Below are 26,784 nucleotides of genomic sequence, written 5' to 3' on the forward strand. Positions count from 1 at the left end.
ATGAATGGGAAAGTAATCAGCACCATTTAGAGAGAAAAACCACTTGAGCTGCAGGATCCTTTTCTCTCTGTCGGCTGATTGTGATTTCATATCTTTTATGTAAAGCAGACTTTCAGAGCTGTTACCTATTAAAGGAATTTTTCAATTAACATTTTTTTTCTTCAAGAGTGACCAGGGCCTTTCGATTCCACCACAAAGGATTGGCTTACTTTTCATATAACACTGTGCTCAGCTCAGTTCCTTCATCCTGAAGGTCTTTTATTTGGCAGTGATAATTTAGTTTAAACCCTCACCAATCAATAGCTGATCAATGCACAGCAGGAGAGGATTTCTATTGAAAACCCATTACACTTCAAGGGACTAAAAATTTCTCATTTGAACAAAAAGTGCTCCAACCTTTTCAAAATCTGTCTAATTGGCTCTTGGTTAAAAACAAAAATAAGCCTAAGAGGGAAGAAAGTTCCGAGACCGAAGTTAAAGGCTGGTCCTGAAAGGTAATGAGAACCTTTAGTTTTTGAAGAACTCAGTCTTGCAGGACTTCCAAAGGTTTGGCTTTAATGTTAAATTGCATTTTATGAAGAAGGGCATATTTACTTGTAAATGTTTGTGTTAGGATTGATTTTCCTTAAGTGTGAAGTTTATTATTTCCCAACAATAAATCCTTCAAAATGCACAGTTTTTCTGCCTTCACAGGACAGGGTAAAATCAAATCCAAACAACACATGTAATCCATTATTTACCCATCTGTTAGCTGGTTGTTCTCCTAACCAAGGAATATCATAATCACACGGTGTAAATATTGTAAAGCTGGCCTCCACACTAATTGTGATATACAGACCTGTGCTTTCCTGCAGAATGATCCTCAACTTTCACCTGCACTGTGAGCCTGATCTGATGCAACTGACATTGTGGGGAGCTTTGTCATTGACTCCTGTGTCATTGCTTCTCCATCCAGCCAAGATTGCAGGACCACGCTGATACAGTCTCATGACCGCTTCTAGGGCTGCTCTGTGAAATGCCCACTGCAAACTCCTGTTTTGGCTGCATCTTGGTCTGATTTCCCACAGTTTTGTCTCCATCTCACTTCTGCTCCTTCCTTTGCTGCTTCTCTCCGCTGTCTTAAGCAGATGAGGTGAGAGAAAGCTTTCTCCTCCACAGCTGCAAAAACATGGGCTCCTGGCAAAGTGAATAGCTGTATCCGTGCCCCAGCTGAGTGACTGCTGCCACAGAGCAGTAGCAGCTGCCTGGTTGTCTCAGAAGGAGCAGGAGCACCATGAGTGCACCTGTGCAGGTGGGAACCCAAGGAAGCCTTCTGCTGGGTGCCACCTCTCCTAGCCATAGAGGGATCCCCTATTCTGCTGCTCCAGGACAGGCTGTGCCCCAAGCCACCCCCCTGGGGAAGAAGTGAGAGTCGTGGGCTTCTCAGAAGCGGGGGAGAATTGTACTTCTCCATGTGATATGCAGGGAGAAGGGAACACCTTGATCGCTCATCCTTAATCCCAGTAAGCAGCAGATACTCAGGCTCTGGGTTTTCTTTGACCAACCAGATTAAGCCAGAGCCCCCACAGAGTGCTGGTATCCTCTTTGACCGCTCCTGGTGTGGGTCTTCTGATGTGGGAGACTGTCAGTGAACAGAGCTCTCCTCCCAGCTCTCCTCCTGCCCACCACTCATCCTGCCTGCTACAGCTTTGCCTTGCCTTTCCCATGCTGCTTCTATTGTCAGAGGTGAAATCCAGCCCTGTGCAGAGGGTACAGCACAGTGTCCCTGTGTCACTTAATTCCTCCTTAATCCTCGTGTGCAGGAGTGGCACTCCATTGTCCACACAGATCTTTGTCCTGGCATTCCGCACTGAGTTGTCTTGTTTTTAATGTCCCATCCCACTTAGACATCAACAGATGAAACAGCTTCCTGGGTGCCTGTGATTTAATGCAGTGGCAGAACACAAACAGTGATATGGACACCCGGCTAGTAACTCATATCCCTCCCTCACAGCATACCGTTTCCTAATCTGCCATTGTTTCAAACAACAGAGAAAGAAAGCGTGGCCACATTGGAGCTGCTGTGTTCTTGCATGAAGGTGAAGTTGAAAAATTTACTCTTAAAAAGCTGTTGTTCCAATTCTAATTCTAGATGTTTTTATTTTCAAAGCTTTTTGAGGATGTTGAAAACCACAGATTGTTGTCAGAACAGTCTGGCTTTGCAAGGTTCTTCTCCAATATATTTTGTCAGAACAATAATTGAATTTTTTTAACTCAAGCGCAACAGATCTTCTTAGTGGAAAATAACTTTTCACAAAACAAAATCTTTTTATGCAGAATTATAAAATACACCTTCAGCTAAAAGCTTTGTTAAAAATTTTGGTAGAGAAAAAGATTATCTGAAAAATGCCCTAGGAAATCGGGCAAGAATGTAACCACTGAAAATTCTATAAACCAAAACCTTTAAATGGGAATGGATGCAATGACCAGTACATTTCCTGTAGATTTTTTTTTTTCTCACTGAAATTTGTGTAGGTGGCTGGAAGAACTTTTCTAAAGAAATGAGCACAGAATGAACTGTTAGAATAAAAGTGCAATGCTGCACAGTTTCACTGGAGAAACCCCAGCTCCCCTGTATGATGCAGCACACAGCTGTGCTCCACAGGCACAAGCAGGTTTCTGTCCATCTTGTCTCCCCTCCTCAGCATTGCTCGGGACTTTTTGTCAGTCTGCCTTCCTCTAAAGCTGCCTCTCCTGGTACAGGGGCTCTTGGCTGCCTTTGGGAGGTGACCCATCTTGCCACCAGCCTCAGCTCTGCAGCCCCGCAGCACGCTCCTACACAGCCCCGTGCCTGCTGCCCACAGCCAGCACTGCTGCTAGAGAAAAGTTATGGCAGGAACGGCTAGTTGAATGTAAGAAAAAGCACACCAAATTCCAAAAAGCCAGAAAAGCATCTTCTTATTCACTAAGGACATCCTCCTCTGCTGCTTCACTTAGGGGAAGTTGTACAAGTAATCATGTTGCCATAAGTGGGTCGCTCTGGTGAGCAGGAGTGACTTGCATGGAAGAGTTTGCAGGAACCAAACCTCATATTTGGTCTCAGTTATACTGATTTAACTCCATGGTAGTACTATGCCTATACTTAATTTGGTTTGGTTTTAATTAACAATGGATATAAAATATTTCTGCTGCTTTAAATTCAAGTGATTGGCATGCACATAAACACAGCCACTCCTATCCCAAATACTATTAATAATTATGTTTTTGTGAAATTATTTCTTAGTGGGTTACTGGCCTCTCTGCACTAATTTTATTGAGGGTCCGCCCTGTTCCATGTGGCAGAAGTTTACCTGTTGCTGATTTGAAAGGTGAGGCCCCGCAGATCCCATTATGGAAAGGTTCTTGTAATCCATGTCCTCCGAAGCTACCAACAAGCCTTAGCTGGGAGACCCACACTAGACTCACCACCCAGACCTGAACTTCCCTTGTGCCGCAGTGCAGTTCATATTTCCCCTCCTAGTTTGGCCTGATCCAGAGGTAGACTTAGGCTCCTCAATGCGGAGTTAATACCCCAGCTTTCATGGCAGAAGCATCTTCTTGAAAAGCATCCCTTAAACATCATCAGACAGATGCTAGGTAAAATGAGAAAGCATGGGAAATCTCAGAAGGAATCCTGTTTTCAGACTTCCAGATCCGCCCGCAGATCTTCTTGGAGGATATGGATCCAAATAACAGTGGTATAATAATACCAGCTGCAGAAATAACAGTCGTGTATGATGCCTACTTTTCAGTAATGTACTCAGGAAACCACACTATAATGCCGATTCTTGAGCAGCTTTTGCAGGAAGTGAGGGTTCACAGGCTGTCATTTTAGTGCTCTCTCTCTTCCATGCCACTTCCTTGCCCATTAGCCAAGATTTATTTTCTAGTTAGATGTTTTGCTTTCCTTCACAGAAGACTTGAATGCCCTCATTTCTTCCTTTCAGTTTTCTGATTTAGCAGCAATCTGGTAAAGCTGCTGACATTTCCGGAAATGTAGTCTTCCATATTGGTATAAAATGGTGACTATCAACTTTGTACTTAGTTTTCTATACACTAAAAAAATTCCCATGGGATTAGTCTATGCATCTCCAATGACTGTTAAAAAGTAGATAAACAAGCCTAAGGAAGAACATTTATTTTGACAAGATAAAGTCTTGGCACCTTTACCCATGTTCCCTAATGCCTTACACAGAGCCCTGACTTCAGCAGGCTCCTGGGACAAGGTGCTATTCAAGAGGGCGTCCTGAAACCCTTACTTTAGCCCTGAATAGTTAAAATCCGAAAAGGTGTATTGTGCTAGCAGTCCTTTCATAACCCCTGCCTCTTTAATGATAGCCATTTTTCCTTATTGAACCCTTTCTACTCCTTTTCTTCTCTGTTCCTCTCTCCTCCTTTTAAGGCTCCTTTGAGCGAGTGCTGTGCCTCTTGTTTTTCTTTTCCTTTTCCTGCTTCCTCCCTCTTATTTGTTTAAACCATTCCCTTGTTCATCTGCTCTCATTTTCTTTTTGCCTCTAACCCCCCCGTCCAGTGTTATTCTCCGTTGTTTTTTTCTGTGTGGGTGTGAGCACATTCTCCTGCCTTATCAGCTCTCTGGCCTTTTCTCTACAACATCTGAGTGGATGCTGGAATGATCTTTAGCCAGAATCTCCCTAGGGGTCTCAGTCCCAGGCTCCAGAGCTTCTGAAATGAGATGGAAAAAGAGAGACACCCTGGCAGCAGCTTGTCCCTAATGGCCAGATGGCCAGCACTCACATTAATACAATATCAGGCATTGCTGTAGTTCTGCCTTGGAAACTGCTTGCCTGTGCTGGCATCTTCTCACACTCCTCTGACAGCCATGCCAGTCCCAGCACCCTCTTGGGAAAAGAAATGGAAATGACCACATAAATACTTTGAATTCAAGTCACTGTGCAGCAAGAATCATCTAATATTTTCATGCGTGAATGTTTATGTTATCCCCTCCCCCTGCACACTCCCCCCTCTGTCCCCCTCCACTTCCATTATACATTGTCCTTTCCTGTATGTTTTGCTGATATTGAATTCAGCTCCCTTGCAGCCTGGGACTGATGTTTTTGAATTTACCCTAGCTTTCATGTGTACATCCTTTCACACTGTGCTTTGTCGGGTGGGAGACCAGAAAGCAGTTGCACATGTCAGGACTGGAAGCAGCCAGCTATCTACAAAGGAACAATCGGTTGTTAATGTTTGGCATGGTTAGATGGAGGAATAAGCAGGCAGTGCCTTTTTTTTTTTTTCCCTTTTTCTTCATGACCTTGTAATACCGTGGGGCTTTGCTTTGTGTCATGCCATTCCCACAAAAATACGGATGTGAAACAGAACATTTTGTGGCCGATGGCAGGATCAGAGGAGGCAGAGGTGGAAAAAAGCTGTTGAGTGCATCTTGCGCTCACAACCGTTCTCCCTTCTTTCATCAGGAGTGCATTATTCAGCCTACCTCCATTGCCAGAGCTGCTTCTCTGGGTCTAGCTTCCCCAAACTGTGCTGAGTGTGGTGTGGTGTGAGCAAGGGCTGCCCGTAAGGCTCCTTTTTCTGGCCTCTGACAGAGTATGATGTGGTTCAGCTTTGGCTGTTGTAACCTCAGACCTGGCCTGCTGTAAAGAAAGACGTATTTGGTGTCATTTGAATGTCCAAGCTGCAGTTGCTCACCCAAGTGTGCCTGCTTGTCTGTGTGCAGCAAGCTCCAGCTCGTGTGCCAAAGGAGAAGAGTTACCTGCCTGCATGGGAACATTGTCTTCTCCTGTGGATTCCAGAGCTTCCCATGCTCACATGTTGGGATGGGTGGGGAGCCTGAGCGTGTAGGAGCACCTAATGCCTCGGTGCAGCATCAAAGCATAAGCCACTGAGCAGAGAGGTGAGATGCGAGGCACATTTTTATTCTTTCAGAGGAAATGTGTGTGGAATTCCTCACTCCTGTTGGTACCAGACCACTCACCAGCCCAGTCAGGTGGACTTTCCCTTGCTGGTGTGAATAGGGTCACCACCCAATGCTGTTCTTTCAGCTTGGTTTGCTTTTTAACCTCTGCCTGTCTCTTGCTTGTCTGTCTCCCTTACAGCTTTCTAATCTTTCCTGGTTTTCTTTTACTTGACGTGTTAAGGAGAGGGAGACTTAATCCTATACTGCTTCTCTTTTTTTGGTAGGCTAAACCTTGCCTGTTTAGGATCTGACCCTGTTCCCACTGAAGTAAATCCCAAAACTCCCATCAAGTTCAATGAAAACAACAGTAGGCTCTTAAACCATTGCTATTATTAATTATGTTATGATGAAGATAATTACTACTGCTATGACTGCTATGTCTACACAACTATTACTAGTATTGCTCACATCATTATTACAACTAATAATATGATGTATTACCTATTTCTTTTTTCTTTGGAGCACTTCGTAGAGGCTGGGAGCAACGTATGCAACTTAAAGGATTTCAAATTTCTGGCTGAAAAGACAGAAATTGTATTGGTGGGAACCTTTAGCCAGGAAACTACCTCTTATGCTAAAAGAGGCAACAGCATTTAGTTGAGTTTACATCTAGGAAGTGAACAATGGCTGGAGTTAAGAAAGAAGGGGACTGAAACAAATAGAGCTTGGCAGATCTGGCTCAGCTTTGTCGGAGACGTTTATGAGCCTCTCAAGCAGCTTGGATGTTGCAGGTCTAACCAGACAGTGCTACCTTTAGACTTAGGGAGACATAATGAGAGGGGAGAACAGGTGGCCTGGCCCTCTATGCACAGAAGGTTAGTAAATATTTGTCAGCGAACAGGGTTGACATCAGTGCGCAAGTCTGAGTGGGGCTTCATTAAACACAGTTTCTGCTTCAGATCATTAATTCATTTTAATTATGTGTCCACTGGTCAGCACGGGTTGGGGGGACGCGGTGAGATGAATGGGATGCCGGGAGGTAAGGGGCGCATGCGGGGATGTCCTGTGCATGGCAGCCGTAAGGGCGCCCTTCCATGCACCCAGCCCACGTGCCCCCTCTCCTCCCTCTTCCTCTCACCCGAGCGGTAACGAATTTTGCAGAGGACGTTTCCTCTGGGATTAAATAATGCCTGGCTGGGGTTAATAGCACTTGGCTGTGCTTCATGTCAGCAGCTCCACCTAGCTGGTCATTAATCCATGGCCTCAGGGGAAGTCTTGTACTTCAATTATTGTTGGATTAATGAGATTAGATCTAGTCTGTACCACTCAACAGTTAATTTCTTAGTTTGAATGTTTAAAATTGTGTGAGTGGTGGGGGAAAATTTTATGCTCTTAATAGAAAAAATTCTCATCTCCTTTATGTAAACTGTGTCACGGGCCTTCGTTTGATTGAGGCAGCACTCCTGAAGAGACAGCGGGTACTGAGGGAATCAGTAAGTGCAGAAAGGTTAAGGTCTGTGTTAGAAACAGAAATTGCGCTAACCATGGCTGTCACATTAGAGTTAGTGCAATAGACTGACAGTGAGTTCCACTTAAACACCAATCAATATTAATGGCAACGGAGAGAGCAGCTTCTGGCCTGAGCAGTGTGTGAAGTAGTTCTCGTGCATATTTATTAGGACATAAGTACGTAGTATGGGATCTTCTTCTGCTGATCTAATCTGGTTGCATTATCCAAGACATCTAAATATATAGATTATAAAAGCATGTGCTGATGTGTCATTAACTCGAACAGCTAATATACAACTTAATATTTCTCTATGGTGGGAGATAATCTTGATTTGTCTGTTATGATTTCTATCTCTGGATTGCTGAGCTTGTACATCTTTTATTCATGTCTTTTCTCCAGGTATAAGACAGGTTTTGTCTTAATCTCTAGTGCTAACGTATAACTTTGCATGTGTGTATCCTGAAACCACTTGGATCACTCTTCTCTCCATGTTGGCCTCTGCCTTCACATTTCACGCCTGACAATTAAAAGTGGCATAGCTGCCCACATTTCCTTCCTCCATGCTGCTGCATGCTGATGAGGGTGCTGCTGTTCGCCTTCCTGGACCTTGGACTTACCCTCCTGTCCTCTGACCTTAGCTGCTGGTGGGCATGGGCAGAAGACATTCCTGGACTCTGGGGTGCCATGCAACACTGCCTACTGCCCCCTGACTTTCCTGAGAAAGAGGAGGGAATCTCATCAATTTCCTTAAACTTCTGATGTGTTTTCAGGCAAAACTGAAATAGCTCTGAGTGTTTTGTGAGAAGAAATACGATATCGGCCTAATGCTTTTTTGAAAAGCCTAACTAAAGACAGAGATATCCCCATTACAAATCAAAACTAGCAACTTCTGTCCAAAGACTGGATCATGTTAAGTATAAATCCACAGCGGGGTAGGGCTGAGAAATTGAGACTCATGTATGCCTTTAAAGCTGGAAGCTGCAGCACGGGGCTCCCTTTGGTGTTGCCTCTCCTTCTAGCCCTCAAAACCTTCATCCCTTGTAGGGCAGTGGCCATCTCTGGGAGGAGTGATGGAGACATTGCCTCTCTGCTCAGCCATTCCCAGCCTCTTCCCCAAGGCACACCCTCCCCAAACTGGTGGGGCATGGGGTCAAGTCCCATGGGACGAGGCAAGGGACCAAGCTAGGTTTCCCACTTTCCAGGGGGATGTCCCGGCCCAAGTACACCATATCAGAATGTCAGCGCGGCTGCTGACGTTTGTCCTCTGGTTGTGTTTAAAGGGTAAGAGGGTCCTGTTCAGCCCTTGGATGTAAAGCACCAAGGCATTAGTCTTCAGAAGGGGAGCCAGAGCGTTAGGTAAGCACGTGGTTCATACAGTCCTCAGTAGGGAGGTCAGAGATTTAAGATGCACTTGCACTTCCCCAGTTTTTCACTGCTGCTCTATAAGGCTGCCATGGCATAAACTGCTTTTGACACCAGTGGGCAAAAAGTGTGCAAAGTGCCTGGACTGTGGAGAGGCTCTGCGCTCCCTCCTTCTTCATGCAGGTGATGACAAGAGTCCTAGGGCAGCGGAAACCTCATTGGGGCTGAGATCAAAGAAGGAGAAATGAATGGGCAGGAGGATTGGCTGCTGACCCTCTTATCAATATTGAAAACATCAGTTAAAAAATAGCAGCAGGTAACCCCCAGGAATCATTTGGTCTCACCACTGATCTTATCTAGCCCAATGTCCTATCTTTGATGCTGCTGCTATTAGGGACTTAGATTCATTAGAGGAAGGTGTATTATACTCCTCAAAAAAGTTGCAAAATAACTAATTCAGGCGGTGTCAGTCATTGTCTGAATTGCACCGAAAGCACACAAGTCTGTATCTCACATATATACATACGTAAAATGACTCTGTCTGCTGTAACCAGATGTCCCCATTATCCATGTAAAGGATAGAGGGCATCGTGAATTTTTCATGCAGAGTGATTTCCATTTAAGTGCTGATCTGGATAACATTGATCTGTAGTTCTCTGGTCATGCTATTACTCTTTCATAGACATGAACAGTTTTGATTCTTCCAAGGGGAAATATAATTTTTTTTTTGCCTCCACATTGGCATAATGAATGGGACACAATAAAATAAAGAAATGTTGAATGGAGTGGGAAGCCTGTGTGTGACCTAACAAAGAGAAGAGTTTTATAGAAAACTTTCTGAAAAATGTAAAACGTTGACTAGAAGTATCCTTTAGGAAAATGATACATTCAATTATTATAGCCGTAACAATGAGTTTTAGTTACAGGAGTGGTAAATCAAGTATCTCACTGGGGACAAGGCTGCAGATTAGACTTCAACTTGGAAATGATGTACATTCAAGTAAGCTGAATTTGATCCCAGCCTGACTGTGTAACGTGGTGGCGGAGGGGGGTGTGTGGTGTGTGTGGGGGGTGTGGGTGACAGGGGGGCAGGGAGAGCAAGAAGAAAAAAAGAGAGAGAGATATTATAGGGTGTGTGGACCACATAATGCCTGTGTTGAACCTGATCTATTAGAGGAACCAGCAGGATGATGGTAGGGGCCCACCTTGTCCCTTTCATCTTAAAATTCAGAGAAAGGAACAGTTTGCATCAAAATTTGTCCTCTAATAGAGGTTTGTTTTGTCATAATCCTCCTGAAAGCCAGGCAAGGATGGGCAAATATTCACCTACATGTAATTCACCTGCATACCCAAACACATGTCGAACATCAGGAGAGCTGTTAACACATGCAGAAAGATGGCAGGACGTGGTGAGGAAGAAGTTCTTTACTATCTTGCCTGGAAGATGGGCTGAGGGGAGCAAAAAACCCATTAGTCAGCTTCCCCAGGCCATTTTTTCTGGGTAGAGATGACAAATACCCATCTCACCTTATGACTGTGGCCCATATCCTGTGTGATGAGATGCTGCTGAGCAAGGGAGAACGGCATCTGCAAAAGGTGTCCCACATCCTCAGCCTCTCTTGAATGTTAGTCACTGTTCCTGGCACCGGTTCCCCTGTGTCCAAGCTGAGCACTTTCCCAAGCATATGGTGCAAGGCTTTGCCTGCTCTCTTGCCACAGCAGAGCCAAAGTTGGGAGATGGAGGGCTCTGCAGTAGGATTTAAGCCTGTAGCATCCACCCACAGAGAAAAGGGCGCAGTGTGTTTAGTCTCTCACTCTTTTGTACAAACATTCCCTGAAATCAGTGGATTTGCTCATTTCCATGAATTTTTCACTTTTGCTTCCTGTGCTGAGAATGTTGTTCCAACAGACCCCTGGGTACCAGGTAGCAAGAAGGCCGAGGCAGTAAGACATCCCTCTCTCTTCCCCCACCCCCCTTTCTTTTCTGGAAGCCACCAAATTTTACACAATCTGTTCAACTCATCTCCAGAGGTAAAAGACAGAAACAGTTGCCAGTTATGTGGGGCTCAGTGATCAGTGGTATCAATGCAGTCCCTTCATTTGCCTCCTGGCTCTGGCTTCCTGATCGGTATGGCCGTTAGCGGAGACAATGCCAGCAGAGCAGATGCAGAACTACAAACCACTGAAGGATGAAAGGGAAAGAGAAAAGTCTGTTTATTGCAGCCAGCTCTAAAGGGGGGGAAAAAAATGACCCAAACTCCATCCAATTAAATTTTCTAATTAAACTGAGGACACACGCATTCTCTCCCTCTTGCATTCCCTTTCTGCACACACGCACACGCTCATGCACACACGCACCCCGGTGCTTTCGGAGAAAGGGTCCTGCCGTGGAGCTCATCCTCCCAGTTCCTAGTAGGGCACATTGTAACAAAGAGAGAGGAGCCTGATCGGGCTGCAGAAATGATAATGGCATTTTTTTTAATGGAGAAACTTTGCTGCTCCAGCAAAAGCATCTAAGGGAAGAACAACTGATAGAAAAACAGAGAAGAAGCAGGAAGGAAAAGAAGAAACATTATGAAATAAGTCAACCCCCCATGTTTTATCTGCAGAACCATAAAATTAAACAAACTCTCTGGAAGACTTAAACATTCACTATGCTGACACAGTATTTTGTTGCTTCTCCAGTGTGGACTCCACTGTGTGGCTAGCTGGAAGTCCTTGGCCATGCAGTTGGCCTCACTGCTCCTCGCTTTGGCCCTGCTGTTGGGAGCGGATGGCTGGGGTGACACACTGCTGGAGCCAGCCTCTGCTTGTACCAGAAGTATTTGGTTTAACTTTAAACAGGGCTCCAAGATGGCTAGGTCTCACTCAAGCATTGAGGAAATCCTATTCCTCCTGAGCATCTCTTTCAAAACAGAAAAATAGTTGGACATGCTCCTTAATCAAGGGAAATGCACAAGGTCAGTGAATTTAGAAAAATGGGAGCTGTAATGATATACTTGACAGTAAATAGCCAAGCATGAGGCCCTCTGGTAGTTTTCAGCTATGCTTTGAAACTGGCAAAAAATGGTCTTGAATTGAGACTTAAAAAAAAAAAAAAATCATAGCCAAAACACAGTCTATGATCTCAGACATCATTTGCCAGCCTGAGCAACAAGCATCTGTCAATGAGTGTCTTGCAATTTATCACCATAAACATGCAGCGTGCTGCTCAGAACAGGAACTCAAATTTTACAGGGCAATACTTAAACACCAAGTACAAATAATAATTCAAATTATAGTGTGTCCATCATGCTGAGAATAACAGAGGTCAGGGCAAGGGCACTGCAAGCAGCTCATGGTAATGCCCAAAGGTACAATCAAGGTAATCCCATGGTCACCTCCACCTTTTTCCTGTGAGAGGTCCCAGGGGCTTCAAGTGATCCCATCCCTGTGAGTGAGCCAGGAGACACTGACAGGGATGTCTGCAGCATGATGCTGAAGCCTGGCGGGATGTTTTCACCACAGTTGGCATTGCTGGTGCAGTGGAAAGGATGATCTAATGTTTACAGAAGGTTTGGGCTGGGATGAAGGTTAACTGGCAGGAGTTCACACAAGATGGAACGGGGAATGATAGGTTACAGACAACAATCAGAGGGGTTGGATACAATTATATCACTCCCACCAGTTACGGTGTATAGGAAGCTATTTTATATGAATTAGGCTGAAAAGATGTCACTGGGTACCAGGCTGCCTCTTGAAATCCCAGGTAGCCTCTGTGCTGAAGAGCCCACTTTAGCTTGGTAATGGTGCTGGTGTGTTTACCCGGGACTTTGTCACCTTCAGGTGAGACAACCTGGGCACTGAGATCTCTCTGATGGAAAGGCTGGTCCAGGGTGGCGAGCCTCTGACTTTGTGACTTGCTTTCCTGCCTCAGTCATCCCTTCTCACAGGCTCCACGAAGGGGTCTGGGGTTCAGTATTGGCACAGCCTAGTAAAACACTGAGCCCAGTCTGAGCATGGTTTTTTCTGGGTAGCCAACCCAAGTGAGTTAATGTGGTTTTGCAGACTTGTGGTTTTGATCTAGTGAACAGAGAGCTTGAGGTCAACAGTTCTCGGTTTGGTAATTTCTATATCGAAATAGACAAAACCCCAAGCTTTCAGGTCGTGGGCAGCTGTGTGCATAACAAAAAAGTAAAATCGAGAAATCATCATCAGCAAGCCCTCATTAATATAACTGCACACAGGTGACCAGAAGCGAAACTGATGTAAACTCAGTACCCGCTCAGCCTATGAGTCTTTTCCACAAACATTCCCTAGTTCAATCTTTCCAGTTGCTCTTCATATAGTCACTTACCTGAGCATCTGTTCAGGGGAAGCCACAAATCATGCCTCTTGACCATGCTCACAGCATCCCACAGCCACCAGATATGAAAATTTTTCAAGGACTGAAGGCGTATCAGAGCTCTCTCACACCAGACACATCAGTTTGTAGGGAGAATTGTCCTACCTCTCAGGACGTAGCCCTGCAAAGGCTGCTGAGATCCTACCTTTGCAGTAAGCCACCACATACTTTTGCAGCCCCTAAGACACTAATTGTCTGACAATGTTCTACTAGATTGATCTGTGAGAGATTGTCTCAGATTCGAAAAGTAGTTTTTGCTGACTGCCACCAGTGTAAAGAGGCAGATCAGAGGAGAAACTAACAGTTGACCCACTTTTCAAACCAGGATCAAGCTTAGGTGCCAAATTAGTGTGAACATTTAAATGAGTGCACTGGTCCCTAAATACCTGTTTTACTAATCTGAAATACACTTGAGGAACATGCTGCAGGGTCAGGGTGCTGGACTTCATTGTCTGCATTTGAAAATGGGGCAATTCATCCCAGTAGTGCAGAAGCAGAAAGGAGCTTTGGTTGCCATCCGCTCCAGTCCCAGACCATCATCACTTGCAGCAACTGGGCAGTCTGCCCTGGGCAAAGCCTGAAACAGAAAGCTGGGGCTCTTATTTGCAGGGGGGGAGGAAAGGCCTGGGATCTGGGGACAGGGCTGGGTAAAGGGGGTCAGGAGGGATCAGGCTGGGTTTAGCTGGTATGACCACCTGCCCAGGGAGAAAGCAGAGGCAGCCTTTGTTGGGTTTAATGGAAGACATTTTTAACAGTTCTCTCAGCATTTGAATGGGCTGTGGCTTAATGCCCAGGTCAGGGTACCCGACCAAGCCACCTCCAGCACCTGTTTGGTCCTGAAAATCTGCTGCTCATACTCCTGACTTATCTGACCAGACCTAAGCAAACAGGACCTGTGCCACTGACATCTATGTGGACTCACAGTGCCTGCACTACAGTTAGATAAGCGAGTTATTTTCTGAACAGATGATGCTTTTGCTTACATTTCTAAATATAAATGACTTATTTCTAGTTAAGGTGACCAAACACCTGTTTGATGAGTTAATCCAAAGTCTACCTGGTCCTGTATACAGCCTCTGGCCTTTCGTTTTTCTGCATTCTTTCAGACAAATGGGAAAATGCATAATTATTTTGTTTAATTTAGCTCTCTGCTGATTCCCAGTGACAGTGGGACCCCTGAATGCTTCTGTTCAGTGCTCCACCTCATGATAGCTGTATTCACAGAGAGGAACTGATGTTCCTCATCAAGGAAGGGCACATGTTGCTCTCACTTTTCTGAGCAGTTTGAAGTTATTTATGTTTGATATGTTACAGGTATCTCTCTGGTGAGACAAGACTGTATGAATAGTTCTATATGAATAGTACCACATAGATCAGTAGATGGACAGACAGAAAGATATACAGAAGGATAATCCATGGCCAGATTATGAAAAATGCCTGGCACCCAAATTATCAGAAAAATAATTTTGTGTTGTGAAAAGGAGTAATGGTTTGATGTTGCAAGAGAAGTACCTTCCGTAGAGTAGAAGTCACACAGCGTGCAGTAGAGTTTGATCCTGTGCAAGTTTTTCTTGTCTCAATCTTAACTTTTTTACTGCCATGAGGTTAAGGTAGTATTTGTTATACTTAAATAGATCAAAAGTAGTAACACATATATGTGCTTTCTGTGAAAGAATTAGTACCATCAGTTTTCAGAGAAAGACAAATACCTCCTGGTGTGTCTCACTATATTTCAGGTCAATAAGAAAAAAAATTTTACTTTCAAAGAACTTTCTCTGTGGAAAGCGGAAGGCACTGATATGTTCCTTGCTCCTGCTTTCTCCTTTGCCAAGAGGTACACCAGACAGATGAGTTCTGGCACTGGGCTCTGCTCTGCTGTTTTTGATTCAGAGTGGGAGAATTCCAAGCACCACATACTAGAAAACATTTATTTTACATATTTCCATCACAAAATGCATAATAAGGCTGACTGCCCAGCCACAAACCACTCAGCAAACATGCAAACATCTCCTGCTGCCAAGCCCCACGGAAGACCCAAATGTGCAGGTACGTCTGCAGGCATCAGCATCCCAGGAGGAGGCATGAGGGACACACCTCTGCCTGGCAGTATGACGCAGATTAGGTCACCAGCACTGGTCCAGCACTGATCAATGCCGGCGAGGGCCATGATTACCTTTTGCTGGAAAGGTGGACCTGCCTTCCAAATACTGGTGCCAAATTAGCTTGGCACCAGGTGTGAGGATGAGTGACGGATGTGATGGGGATGACAGGCTCCCTCAAGAAGAGGTCAGAGTGGTCTCCTTATGACTCATGTCTCCAAGACTGGTTCCATAGGACGCCAGGTTTTCACCACACTGTTGTGACTTTATAGCAAAAGCAGAACAAAAATACAAGGTGGTGATCCTTCTGCCAGGTGGAAACTTTAGATTGTGGGATATAAACCCACAGGCAGACAGACTATCTCCATGCCCTCTGACATTTTCCTAAATTCAGACAAGGACTCAAGAACAGAAAATCTGTTTTCTAGGCTCTAGCTTTATTGGGTGCAGAACTGAGAGTGTATGTTTGACTATTTACAATTTTTTTTTTGCAACTTTTAAAACCCTCAAGCCCCATTAGATGGGATCATCAAAGGTTCTAAAAGGAAATGAGGTGTTGACTTTCCATCTTCAGCTCCTTTTAAAGCGCCCACCTGGGTTCATTTAAATGTTGTAAAAATGTGCAAAACAATTAATTAGAAAGGTGTCTTTTAACAGTGAGGTCAGGAGCAGAACAAAGGGAGCAGTCTGAAATTCTGGGGAGGGAAGAACAGCCAAATGGAAAATAAATCTATTGGAGCATTTGAGAGGGACAGTGTCTTCAGGAAATAAATCAAACATTTCCAGGCAATACTTAGCCATGTAATAGCTTTCTTGTGTTTTTGAGGGTTTCTAGAAAACCTTCTGCCCTGCTTCCTAGAGTGAATCTAAAGCTAAGCTGATAAAAAATTAATGCCATTTAGCTTTTTGGATTGATTTTTTTTCTAACCACAATGTCTGTGCTTGCCTTCTATTGGTCTTCTGAGAAGTCTGCTTCTGGCAGGAAGCTGAAGGGAGCTGTAGATACCTGCATGCTTGCTCTTTTGGAGTGGAGTGCGGTTCAGTAAGATGCAGACCAGGCAGGTCTGGAGAAGGAAGCTGGCCGAGGCTCTGCTTGGGTTCTTTGATGCCTAATAATGACTGAGAGATTCCAGACAGCAGGGTTCTTCTGTATCAGACCTTAAGAGGGATTCTTTCCTCACAGAGCCTTTCACAAACATTGTGAGAAGATGTGTTACAAAATATCTTTATCCCTCTGCCAAAATGCATTGAAATTGTGCTATGGATTAAAAATTTATTAAACAAAAAGTTGACATAAAGGCACCCACAGACAATAGCTGAACTAAAAGTTAACTTCATGTAGAAAACCTGCAGTGCAGAATTACTTTTGCTTTTCCTGTAGCTGCTACTACTGTACATTTGCTTCACAATACTGTTCTTGTGACTGCATACCTTTTCTGCATGACAGAGTAGCTGCAGAGATGACATCCAAGAAAGTATTTGAAGAAGCAGAGCATGAGGACAAGAAAGGTGAAAAATCTTTTCGCAGAAGGAGTTGCTCTCACATGTGTGTCTGTGTCCCTCACCATGGTGGAGACTACAAGTAAATGGGAGCTATTCATTTGCTAACCAAAGTTTGATCCGTCTCTGAATCCCAATCGGCAACTCGGCCCCACCAAGTCCCTGAAACACTGTTTGCATTGTTTACAGTTTTTGGTACCAGGGAAAAGCTGGTGTTACTGTTATTTAGCACCAGCACTCTCCAGGCTGCCAAAATCCTTGTGCCAAAAAAAAGAAAGGTCATTTGAACCTCAGTGTCTGACAAAACAAGCTCAAACTCTCTACTGTGGGAACACGCTTTTTCTTGGGCTGATCCCATTCTGCAGCCAGAATGGGTAACGGCAAGCTCTTCCCCTCCTGCTGTGTCTGGAGGTGAGTCCTAAAATCCCAATGAATCATTTTGTTTGTTTTGTGATGCTTTTTATTTTTAATAGACACTCTGCCTTTTGTTAATGACAAAGAAATGGCTCCTTCCATCTCTCCGAATAGCAGTTGCTGCTGCAGGCGGCGTATGTCTCGTGGCTGATGGAGCAGCGGTGGAGTGTGCACCAGGGCTGCGCTGGCCCAGCCTGGCGAGCAGAAGATGCTGATTTCAAATTGCTCTCTTTTTCTCCAGATGCCTGCATCACTTTTATATAGCCTACATTGCTGGGGAGACATTCATGTGCCACGTTGTAGGAGTCACAGCCCACAGAATTCTGATCCTTACTTGCTGCATGCCCCTCCGGCTAAGTCTCTGAACACCATGGTTGGGTTAAAATGATTGATCATGGGGAATAAAGGTTAGACTCCTAAATCCATATGCTCCAGGTGTTGAGGGCCTACTGCTCCCAATACTCAGAGCAGACACTGGGGCTATTCAGTGGCTCTGGGAAATCAAAACCTTTTTTAGGTAACCACAGGATCACTTAAGGATGGGCAGGAAGAGGAGGAACTTGCTTTATTTCTGCCTGTGGTCTCAGGGAACAAGCCATATTTTTGAGAAGGAAGGGAGCCCTCTCTTATAAGCCCTCTCTTATAAGCACATCAATCTAAAGCAGCCTGTTGCTCAATCACTGTAAAGCCTGGCTGGAGGTTTGTGCAAGTGGCACAGCAGCTTTCAGTATTTGCTGTTTCGTGCAGGACCAGGGTGGTGGCTTGGCCCAGTCAAGGGAGACACTGGCTGGAGATCTGGCAAAGCCAAAGGGCTATGGGCTCTCTTAAGCCCCAGGGCATCCATGTGGGACCCCTACCCAACCCAAGCATATTCAGCAGGCCAGGTGAGTCCCACCCATAAGACCCTCTGTCTCCAAGGAGGCAAGAAATTCAGACGAGGTAGTACATGAAGACACTCCTGATGGGAACTGTGTTTCATGGGAGTAATTTGGAGTGATTCACAAGGCTAGGAATTATTTCCCAGTGAGCAGCAAAGATCTGGTTGGAGGTCAATGCTCGCAAATGCCAAGGTTTAGGAAGGTTTTCACACTGCCAGATGCAAACTCACTCCTCTTCCAAACCTAGGTGCCTGGGAAGCACCTCACATGGCCCGGAAAGCCTTTGGTGTGCACAAGGAATCCACGACTACAGTTTCAGCAATGATACTGTTTACTAATGTGCATTTTAAAGGTTTCTGAACTAGTGTTGCTTTATCTCTTTCATGCAAAGCTTAAGTGGTAAAAGATGCAATAACCCTAATAAGAGAATAAGGGTACTGGCCTAGTGGTCTAAACACAAGTTTGATTTATCTCTGTACACTGAGGCTGTAGATATAAATCTCGGCAAAACAGATACTGCCTTCCACCACTCTGAAACTGATAAACAGAACAGTTTGCTATGCAGAAGTGGCTGATACACGCACTTTATGGTGTTTCTTATAAAAACAGGGCTTTACTTGGAAGGACTCTGAATAGATTTCCTTTTCTCTGAATCGGCTCATCTGCTGCATGCACTTTGACCAGCTCCTTAGCTTTCTTGGTATGCAACATGCAACATTCTGTGTGAATTTTCAAGCCTCCCAGGATGTCTGTGCTGTATAAATGTTGGTGTGATTAATTCAGAACAGCACTGCAGTTCTTTCAAAGAATGAACAGCTCCTGCTTTTTCTGTGTCTGTCTTGGTCTTTTATTCACGGATCCAAAAAAATAACCCCGCTGTCCTGTCTTTTGTGATGCTGGCAGGCTCCCTTCCAGCACTGTGTATGTACCTCATTTACTTTTTTTCTTTTCATGAAAAACAAATCAGAAGTAGTTGTGTGACCTTGAAGGAGGGTATCCCCTGGTGCCGGTGGAAGCTGTTCATTTGTAGGGGCCTGCCTTCAGCCTAGTGCCATGCACTGCACCATACTGCATGGGTGCTGGCATCCCTCAGCACTGCGGCTGTTTTCCTTGGACGTATCACTAGAAAGAGCAACAGGGCTGTTTTTTCTGAAGCAGAAGTTGGGGGAAGTCCTTGTTCATGCCCAGCAGTATCCCCTGGAAATTGACTTTCAGTGTGTCATAGCTGTTGAGAAACTTTTACCCTCCCTGGGGAAACTGGCCTCTGCTATTACTATGGGACTCCCTAGTTGTCCCGCCAGGGACGTACAGTGACACCTTCACGTACCTGCTTTAACCTTCATGTGAAGACTGAAACCCATGTTGCCAGCCTTGATGCTGGATTCTGATCCCTAACTCTGAGATGAATCAGTATTATTTACCTTGCTCTTGCAGTTTGGGCAGGGTTAACATAGCAATTGTTCAATAGACAAGTCAGAAATCTTTGTCAGTGTCAGGGACAGACTACAGATGTCCTCAGCTTCCCGCTTGAGCATTAACTAGGAAACCCAGGGACCTTCTTCAGTAAGCCAATTCCGTAAGTGCCAGCCCAGCACTATTAACCAATAACCAAAGCATTGGTGCCATAGCAACTTATTTGCAACATAACACAGCTGAGTATGGGCACATTTTTTGGTGACTTCAAGGAGAGTTTTGCATGTAGATGAAGGCTAATAAAGGGTACCTTGCTTTGTCATAAAACAAAACAATATATTGTTCTGGTGTAAGTAGCAACAGATCTACACTGTGATGGATCCTCACATGGCCTGTGTTTTTGAAGAACAGCTGAACATCAACTAAGAGGAAGCTCCCATCATGGAATTTAAGAAACAGCTTTCACAGCTGACTGCAGCGACCAGAGATTTCAAAGCAAAGAACGAGATAGAAGAAAATCTTGTTCTGAGTGCCTGGCTGATCTCTGTATGTGTTCTTGTAAAACAAAGGTGCTTACAGTGCACAAGGGCAGAGAATAAAAGAACAAACAAAATGGCACCCTGCATTTCAAGAGTCTCTGCAAATATCTCTGATCCACTGAAGGCTAGTATACTCCAGCTTTGCCTTCTCTTCCAGGAGAAATGCAATAACACTAGTGAGGACGCATACCCACACCTTACAAACAACTCAGCATACCCAAGAGTGCCAGTATAAAGACATTTGCGGCAAAGCCTAGTCTGCAACCATAGCTGCCTGCTCATTATTGCCAAAACATAGTGCAGCACTTTCCCTGCCTGTTCGGGAGTGTGCATGCTATGTTCAGATTTGGCTTAGAGCCCAGGGCAGTCTGGGTTTTGTTTTCCTTTTGCATGAACACGGAGAAGATTTTCCAGTAGGTTGGGTGGCTTAGCAGATAATGCACTGGCCTTTCAAAGTTGGGAACGTGGTCTGGGTTCAGCTTGAGGTCTCAAGCAAAATGATATTACCATTCTAGGCAATTCACAGCCTTTTTTGTTCAATAGTCTATACTCTGTGAATTTGTCAGGTTTATTGTATTTAGAGCACCATGCTAGCAAGGGCATGGTGTTATATCAGCCCTAGCTACCTCCAGTCAATATGATGGTCCTACCACTGGCCTGCCATTCCCAGTTCTGGTGGAATGAAGAGATGCCTATTACGTCTGCTGAATAGTCATAGTTTGTTGGCTTAAATATTTGCTCAGCAAGGTGTGCCTGACTCTGTTCCCACTGGCTCACTGAGAGTTTTGCTGTTAGCTGCAGTAGGAATAAGACAGTAGTCCACTATTTCACCAGGAGATAACATGAGCTGTGAACACCAGGGCAGTCTGAGCAGCATCCTCAGGGCTCAAGGCTGTAAGTTTTCACTGAAATCAGCATGGCCACGGTATGTATCCATAGGGGTTTAAATAGAAGGTGAGACTGCAGGATCCCCATGCAATGGGCCTCAGGGATTGTCCATGGAGGTGATGGCTCCTGAACCCTACCTGAGGGAAAAGCTTCCTGCCCTCATATGCACTATTAACCAAGAAGCAAACACCACAATTGAGTATCTGTTGCAAGCATTCCTGGAACGCTGATAAGTGTGCTTCTTTCCAGTCAGTGTAGCCTTCATTGAGGGACACGACAGGACTTACCCAAGATAAGGACAGCTATGAACAGCTGATTATTGGCACACAGGACTATTTCAGTATTGTGCTCCATTGCTGTGAAAGGCAATGCTTCATCTTCTCAGAAAAGCTTTCTAAAGCTTATTGCAGCACCCGTTTAGCCAGCATTACTGCTCATGTATGACACAAGCACGCTGTGTGATGCTGTAGAGGATGGGTGCACATCAGTGGTAGAGCTGACCCTGCTTGCCCTGAGCTCAAACTTTGAGCTGACAACAGACACACTGGTTTAGGACTGGAAATCATAGCTCCGTTTGTATGGCCCTGAGCTGGAGACAGCATGCACTGAGTGCTATTCCTGTGAGCTCACCTACAAGACCTTCCTTCCTTTCTGGCAAAAACTGAGAGCTCTGCGAGTACCGAAAAAAAAAGGCCCAGATGCAATGCAGCTGATTAAGTTTCGTCATGTGTAGTATTATTGGAACACAGCCATGGCAAGGAGCATTGCTAAAGTGGACCAAAAGCATGGAATGACAGATCGTTTAATCTAATCACAAAACATAGGTAATGTCTTATCTGTGCTACTGTGTTAACTCCTTATTGCTGCATTCAGGGATAACTCCTCTGCAGTGGAGTCCTCCCAGTTTGCTTGTTATGACTGGGTGGCAGGACCACCACTGAAATAGCCCTTTTCACCTGGACCATCACAAACCAGAGCTTTATGGGGGAACAGATGCAAGATTCAGGCTGTGTCCCATTAAAGGTCTGACAAAAGAAAACCAGCCAATCAACCAAGAACAACAGCATACACAAACCAAAAATCTCATAAACTCCAACGAGTTCCCATGTGTAATACCTGGAAGACCAAAATGGCATCAAAAAAAAAAATAAATTAGAAGATTAGTATGTTTTGTAGAAGCGCATTTTCCAAACCAGGGTTTGAATATACTGGGTGATTTCAAGCTGCAGTGCAATGCATTTCAGAGCTACAGGACTTTGATCAACCGAAAAGTCGAAATGTGAATATTAAGCTGGTGTCCACTGTTTCTCTGACAATAAAATACACATAGCAGCTCAGCTGATGCTTGTGTTTTGTTTATTTTCTTGAGGTTAAAGAAAATGAGCAGGCAATCAGCTCAATTTCCCAACCCATCTGAAAATGAATCCTACGAAAAAATTGTTCCCAGCTACATCAGAGGGCTGAACAAACTGCCTGGATAATTAGTGATGCCTACAGAAGAGAGATGTAGCAGTTCACAGGTACAGGGGGAAGAAAGCACAGTCTCAAGTTTACTTAACCATAAAACCATGCTTCATAGCCAAGCTTTAAACATCTTAAATCGTAATGTTCACATCCTCAAAAAGGCAGCCTGATCAACATGAAATTATCTTGAAGTTGTGAGAGCAACCCCCACAGGGCTTGCCAAAACCATGAAGGTGTATCCTGCACCCCAAGGATGGGATATTTCTTGCAGGTGTGCAGGGACTGAGATGGGAGCTGGGTCTGCCTCTCCCCAGGGGCAGCCCTCACATGTTCTCATCTTTGTCGCTCTCTTGGAGGTTTTTCAGGACAGGTTAATCCTTTTCTTCCATCTCAGGACTTTGCTAGTTATTTGCAATCATTTTCCCACGAGTTATCAATTCAGAAAAATGCTGTTACTGGCCAACATTGCCTGACATTGATCTGGTACCAACAGCCAACACACAGCATTTGCACTAGCTGAGGACTGCTCCCCACTTTCCAAAACTGTCCATGCCATTTGGGTCTGCACAGCCCGTCTCTGCCCCTCAGCTTCCTAGACATCACCAGATCTCACTTATGTTGTCCGGTGAAGCTTGTCCTGACCGAATATTTGTTAATCCTCCAGAAAAACAGCACTTTCTTCAGAGAGTGATGCCTGTTACGTAGCTGGCGGGCTGAGGCCACTGTCCACTCTTTGTTTCCCTGCCTCTCTGTCTGTATCTCCCTGTCATTCCTAATCTAAGTGAAAATTCTGCTAAGCAGGGGCCATCCTTACTTACTGTCCTTGTACAACAGGCAGCCCCTTGGCTTTGTGGTCTGCTACTAGAAACAGGGTCAGCAGCACTAATATTTTTATAAAGGCAAATAATGGGATTTTCAATTATGCCATTCTTTTTCCAATAAATTTCTAATATGTTGTATGTAATACATGCACAAAGGTCTCATCAGTTTCTGGGTCAACTCCCTTCAATTTAGGCTTTCAGGAGAAGGAGCCATTCAAAGCAAAATGTCCTTACGAAGTATGAGTGCATTTTTGCGCCCAACAGGTGAAGTGAAAATTGGGCAGCACCATATAAGCATTGACAAGTGCAGTCCTGCAAACCCTGATGCTCTTGTGCACTGCTCTTTTTCTTCATTTCCCCTCTGTGGTCAGGACTAGTGTCACTCTGTGAAATGCTGACACAGTGCTCCCAACCAACCATGGCTTTGCTGAGTCAGGAGGAGAAACAGAAGAGAGACTGTGAGGCAGGATACCCTCTTAAGTTTGTTAGGTTTGTTAGGTTGTTGAGTTCATATGATACCTGGGTTGGCACTTCCATCCCACGCTCTACCCTTCTGTGGCAGTTCATACTAGTATTTGAACTCTGTTAGTCGTCCTTTGTGTGCAAAACTCCAGAGCTCTGGGATCTTCAACTTTTTCATCTGAGTTTGGTTTCCTCTTTTATTGTTTGGGTTTGTTAACTGGCTGCTGTCGTCCTTCTCAAGTCCCAGTAACCATTTTTCATCCCCCCTGTTTTTTTTCCACAGGAAAGCCAGGAAGAAAGGCGTTTTCAGCAAGGCCTCCCTCCTTACCGGGTTTCGTGCACAGACTTTAATCATTGCCTTGCCTGGAAAAGGGAAAGAGCTTTTCTTAGAATGTCCTACTGCAGTGTGCAAAGACTTCCCCCCTTCTCCCTTCCTACTCATTAAAGCACAATTGTTGACTGCTCTGGGGTCCCTGTGGATAAAGCTTGTTTGTAATGTCAATTACCTTGAGTTTATGAGTTAAGAGCTGTTGCCGGTCCTCTGGAAAAAGAAATCCTTCATTTAGCTGTCACTGGCATACACTGCAGTTCATTCGGCCAAGAGGAAATGGGGATTAAAGGCCTGATCCTGCTCCCGCTGGAGGCGGTGGCATGGCTGCTGGTGAGAACAATGGGAGCAGACCCCGGCCTCAGAGGAGAGGGTGGTCCCAGCTAGGGTGCTCCCCTGCTCCTCCTCTCCCCCAAGTGAATGATGATAATTACTGCAGGAATGTCTGTTTGGTGCACTTCCTCCAATTGTTCCCAAGCCCTTATTTTGCTTGGTGCTCAGAAAGGGTAATTTGTTTAGCTGGATAGAAACGCTTGTCTAGAATGACTTAATGCGTTCCTGAAATGCTTGAAAAGATGGGTGATCACCTCTGGGAGAGGTAGAGAGACCAGCTGAATGGAGGCTCTTTGCATGTTTTGGCCCATCCTGGTCAAAGTGACAAAGAGAGTCGACAATGTTGATGGTACAAGACTACATTTTTGATGAGATATAAAGAAGCTGTGACCTCATTACCAGCTAGAAACTTATGCTGGGATATCCTAAGACAGTGTTCATGAACTCTCTTTGAGGAATTAGGGTGGTTGACCTTGCCACTGACCAGGTGTTTTGATAAAAGATAATTATTTATTTTACGCCTTGGGCAACTGGATCCAGCAGAGCCCTTGGCTCAGGGTCCTGGGGGAAGATACCTCCGGCTCTCTGAAAAGCAAGCATCTGACTTGTGGCACAACCCACTGGCTGGACTGGTTCCCCATTGCTCTGGGGGCATATATTTGGAGCAATATTGCTCTGTTAGGGGAGTGTCAGACTGCTAAAACATGAAATAGGGAGGTCCTGTCAGCAACCCAAAGCTAATGAAGGCCCAGTTATGACACTTTTCACTCAAAGTGCCTTCCTTGTCACTAGAATGTGCAGCTGTAATAGCAATTTAAAAACACCATTTATTTCAGCTTTTGAACACCTGACTGTATCACACCACAATGTGTTGTATTCATCAAGTAGATTTTTAGCCCGGTGTGCAAAGCCCTGCTTGCAAAAGCTTCCTCTGCCGCATTGGGTGTTTGTGTTTGTTCTTCTGTCACAGGACTGGTTTTGGAAACATCCTCAATAACAGCTGAGATTTAATTGCTGAGAAAACCAACAGCTCCACACTACGTCACAAATCTGAGTAGCAACAGTTGGAAAGTGCAGAGATTTTTTTCTCTAGCAGAAGATATTTGCACCCCAGGGTTAATATCTGTTAATAATGACCCTCCTTGCATTTTGTTTTACCTTCCATCTGAAAGTCTTAAGTTCCTGAGCAGACATGAAACAAACCTCTGAACACCTTCAGTGAGGAATTCTAGAGCTACTGCTTTTCTCTTTAGAGCGAGAAAGAAAAGTGAGTGCTTAAAGTTGTGCTGTGGAGCTGTGATTGCAGTAAGCCTCGATGGGAGATGAAACCAAAAGGGACTTCCTTGTCTGAGTCTCCTAGGTATTTTGTGTTGGAAATGTGGAAGGATCTCCTTCCAGCTTAAATGGCCTCTTCCAGCTGCCTTGTTCTCAGATGTCAGCATGTTTCTATTGAACTCCTCTTGGCAGAGTGATGGGCTTTTTTTGAGCTTTGAATTGCCATGAATTCTCACTTGTAGGAAGTCATGGCTGATGCATAGACTGTATTACAGCCTTAATCAAAACTGAGCATTTTCGAGATTTTCATGAGAAGTTCAGAAACATCATGTTATCAGCTGTTTTTTTTAATCAGATGTGATTTCCTCTTGAGGACTCAGTTCCTGTGGAGCCCCTAGGTTCAATGGCTTTAGGTTTATGATTTCATTGTAAGGGTCACCTACTACATCATAAAAGACCCTGAAAAGAGTGCTTTGCAGGCAAGAATACCTCACCACTCATGCACAGCTCTTCGGTTTCACTAGTTCCAGGCAGCAAAACTCCTAGTGAAAGACTTCACACTGAAAATGTATTTCATAGAATCATAGAATCATTTTGGTTGGAAAAGACCTTTGAGATCATCAGGTCCACCATTACCCTAACACTACCAAGCCCACCACTAAACCACGTCCCTAAGCACCACATCTGCATGTCTTTCGAACACTTCCAGGGATGGTGACTCCATCACCTCCCTGGGCAGCCTGTTCCAATATCTAACTACTCTTTCAGTAAAGAGATTTTTCTTAATATCCAATCTAAATCTCCCCCAGCTCAGCTTGAGGCCATTATGTCTTGTCCTGTCATTAGTTACTTGGGAGAAGAGACCAACACCAGCCTCATTACAACTTCCTTTTAGGTAGTTGTAGAGAGCAATAAGGTCTCCTCTCAGCCTCTTCTTCACTAGGCTAAACTATCCCAGTTCCCTCAGCTGCTCCTCATAAGACACGTTTTCCAGACCCCTCACCAGCTTTGTTGCCCTTCTCTGGACACGCTCCAGGACCTCAATGTCTTTCCTATACTGTGGTGCCCAAAAACGGGACACAGTACTCAAGGTGTGGTCTCTCCAGCGCTGAGTACAGGAGTACAATCTCTTCCCTACTTCTGCTGGTCAGACTATTTCTGACACAGGCTACCCAATCTGAGATTTGATTTCCATCCCAAAGATCTCTACTTTGCTAA

Source organism: Leptosomus discolor, chromosome 2, assembly GCF_034619465.1.
Source record: "Leptosomus discolor isolate bLepDis1 chromosome 2, bLepDis1.hap2, whole genome shotgun sequence".
Taxonomy (NCBI): Eukaryota; Metazoa; Chordata; class Aves; order Leptosomiformes; family Leptosomidae; genus Leptosomus; species Leptosomus discolor.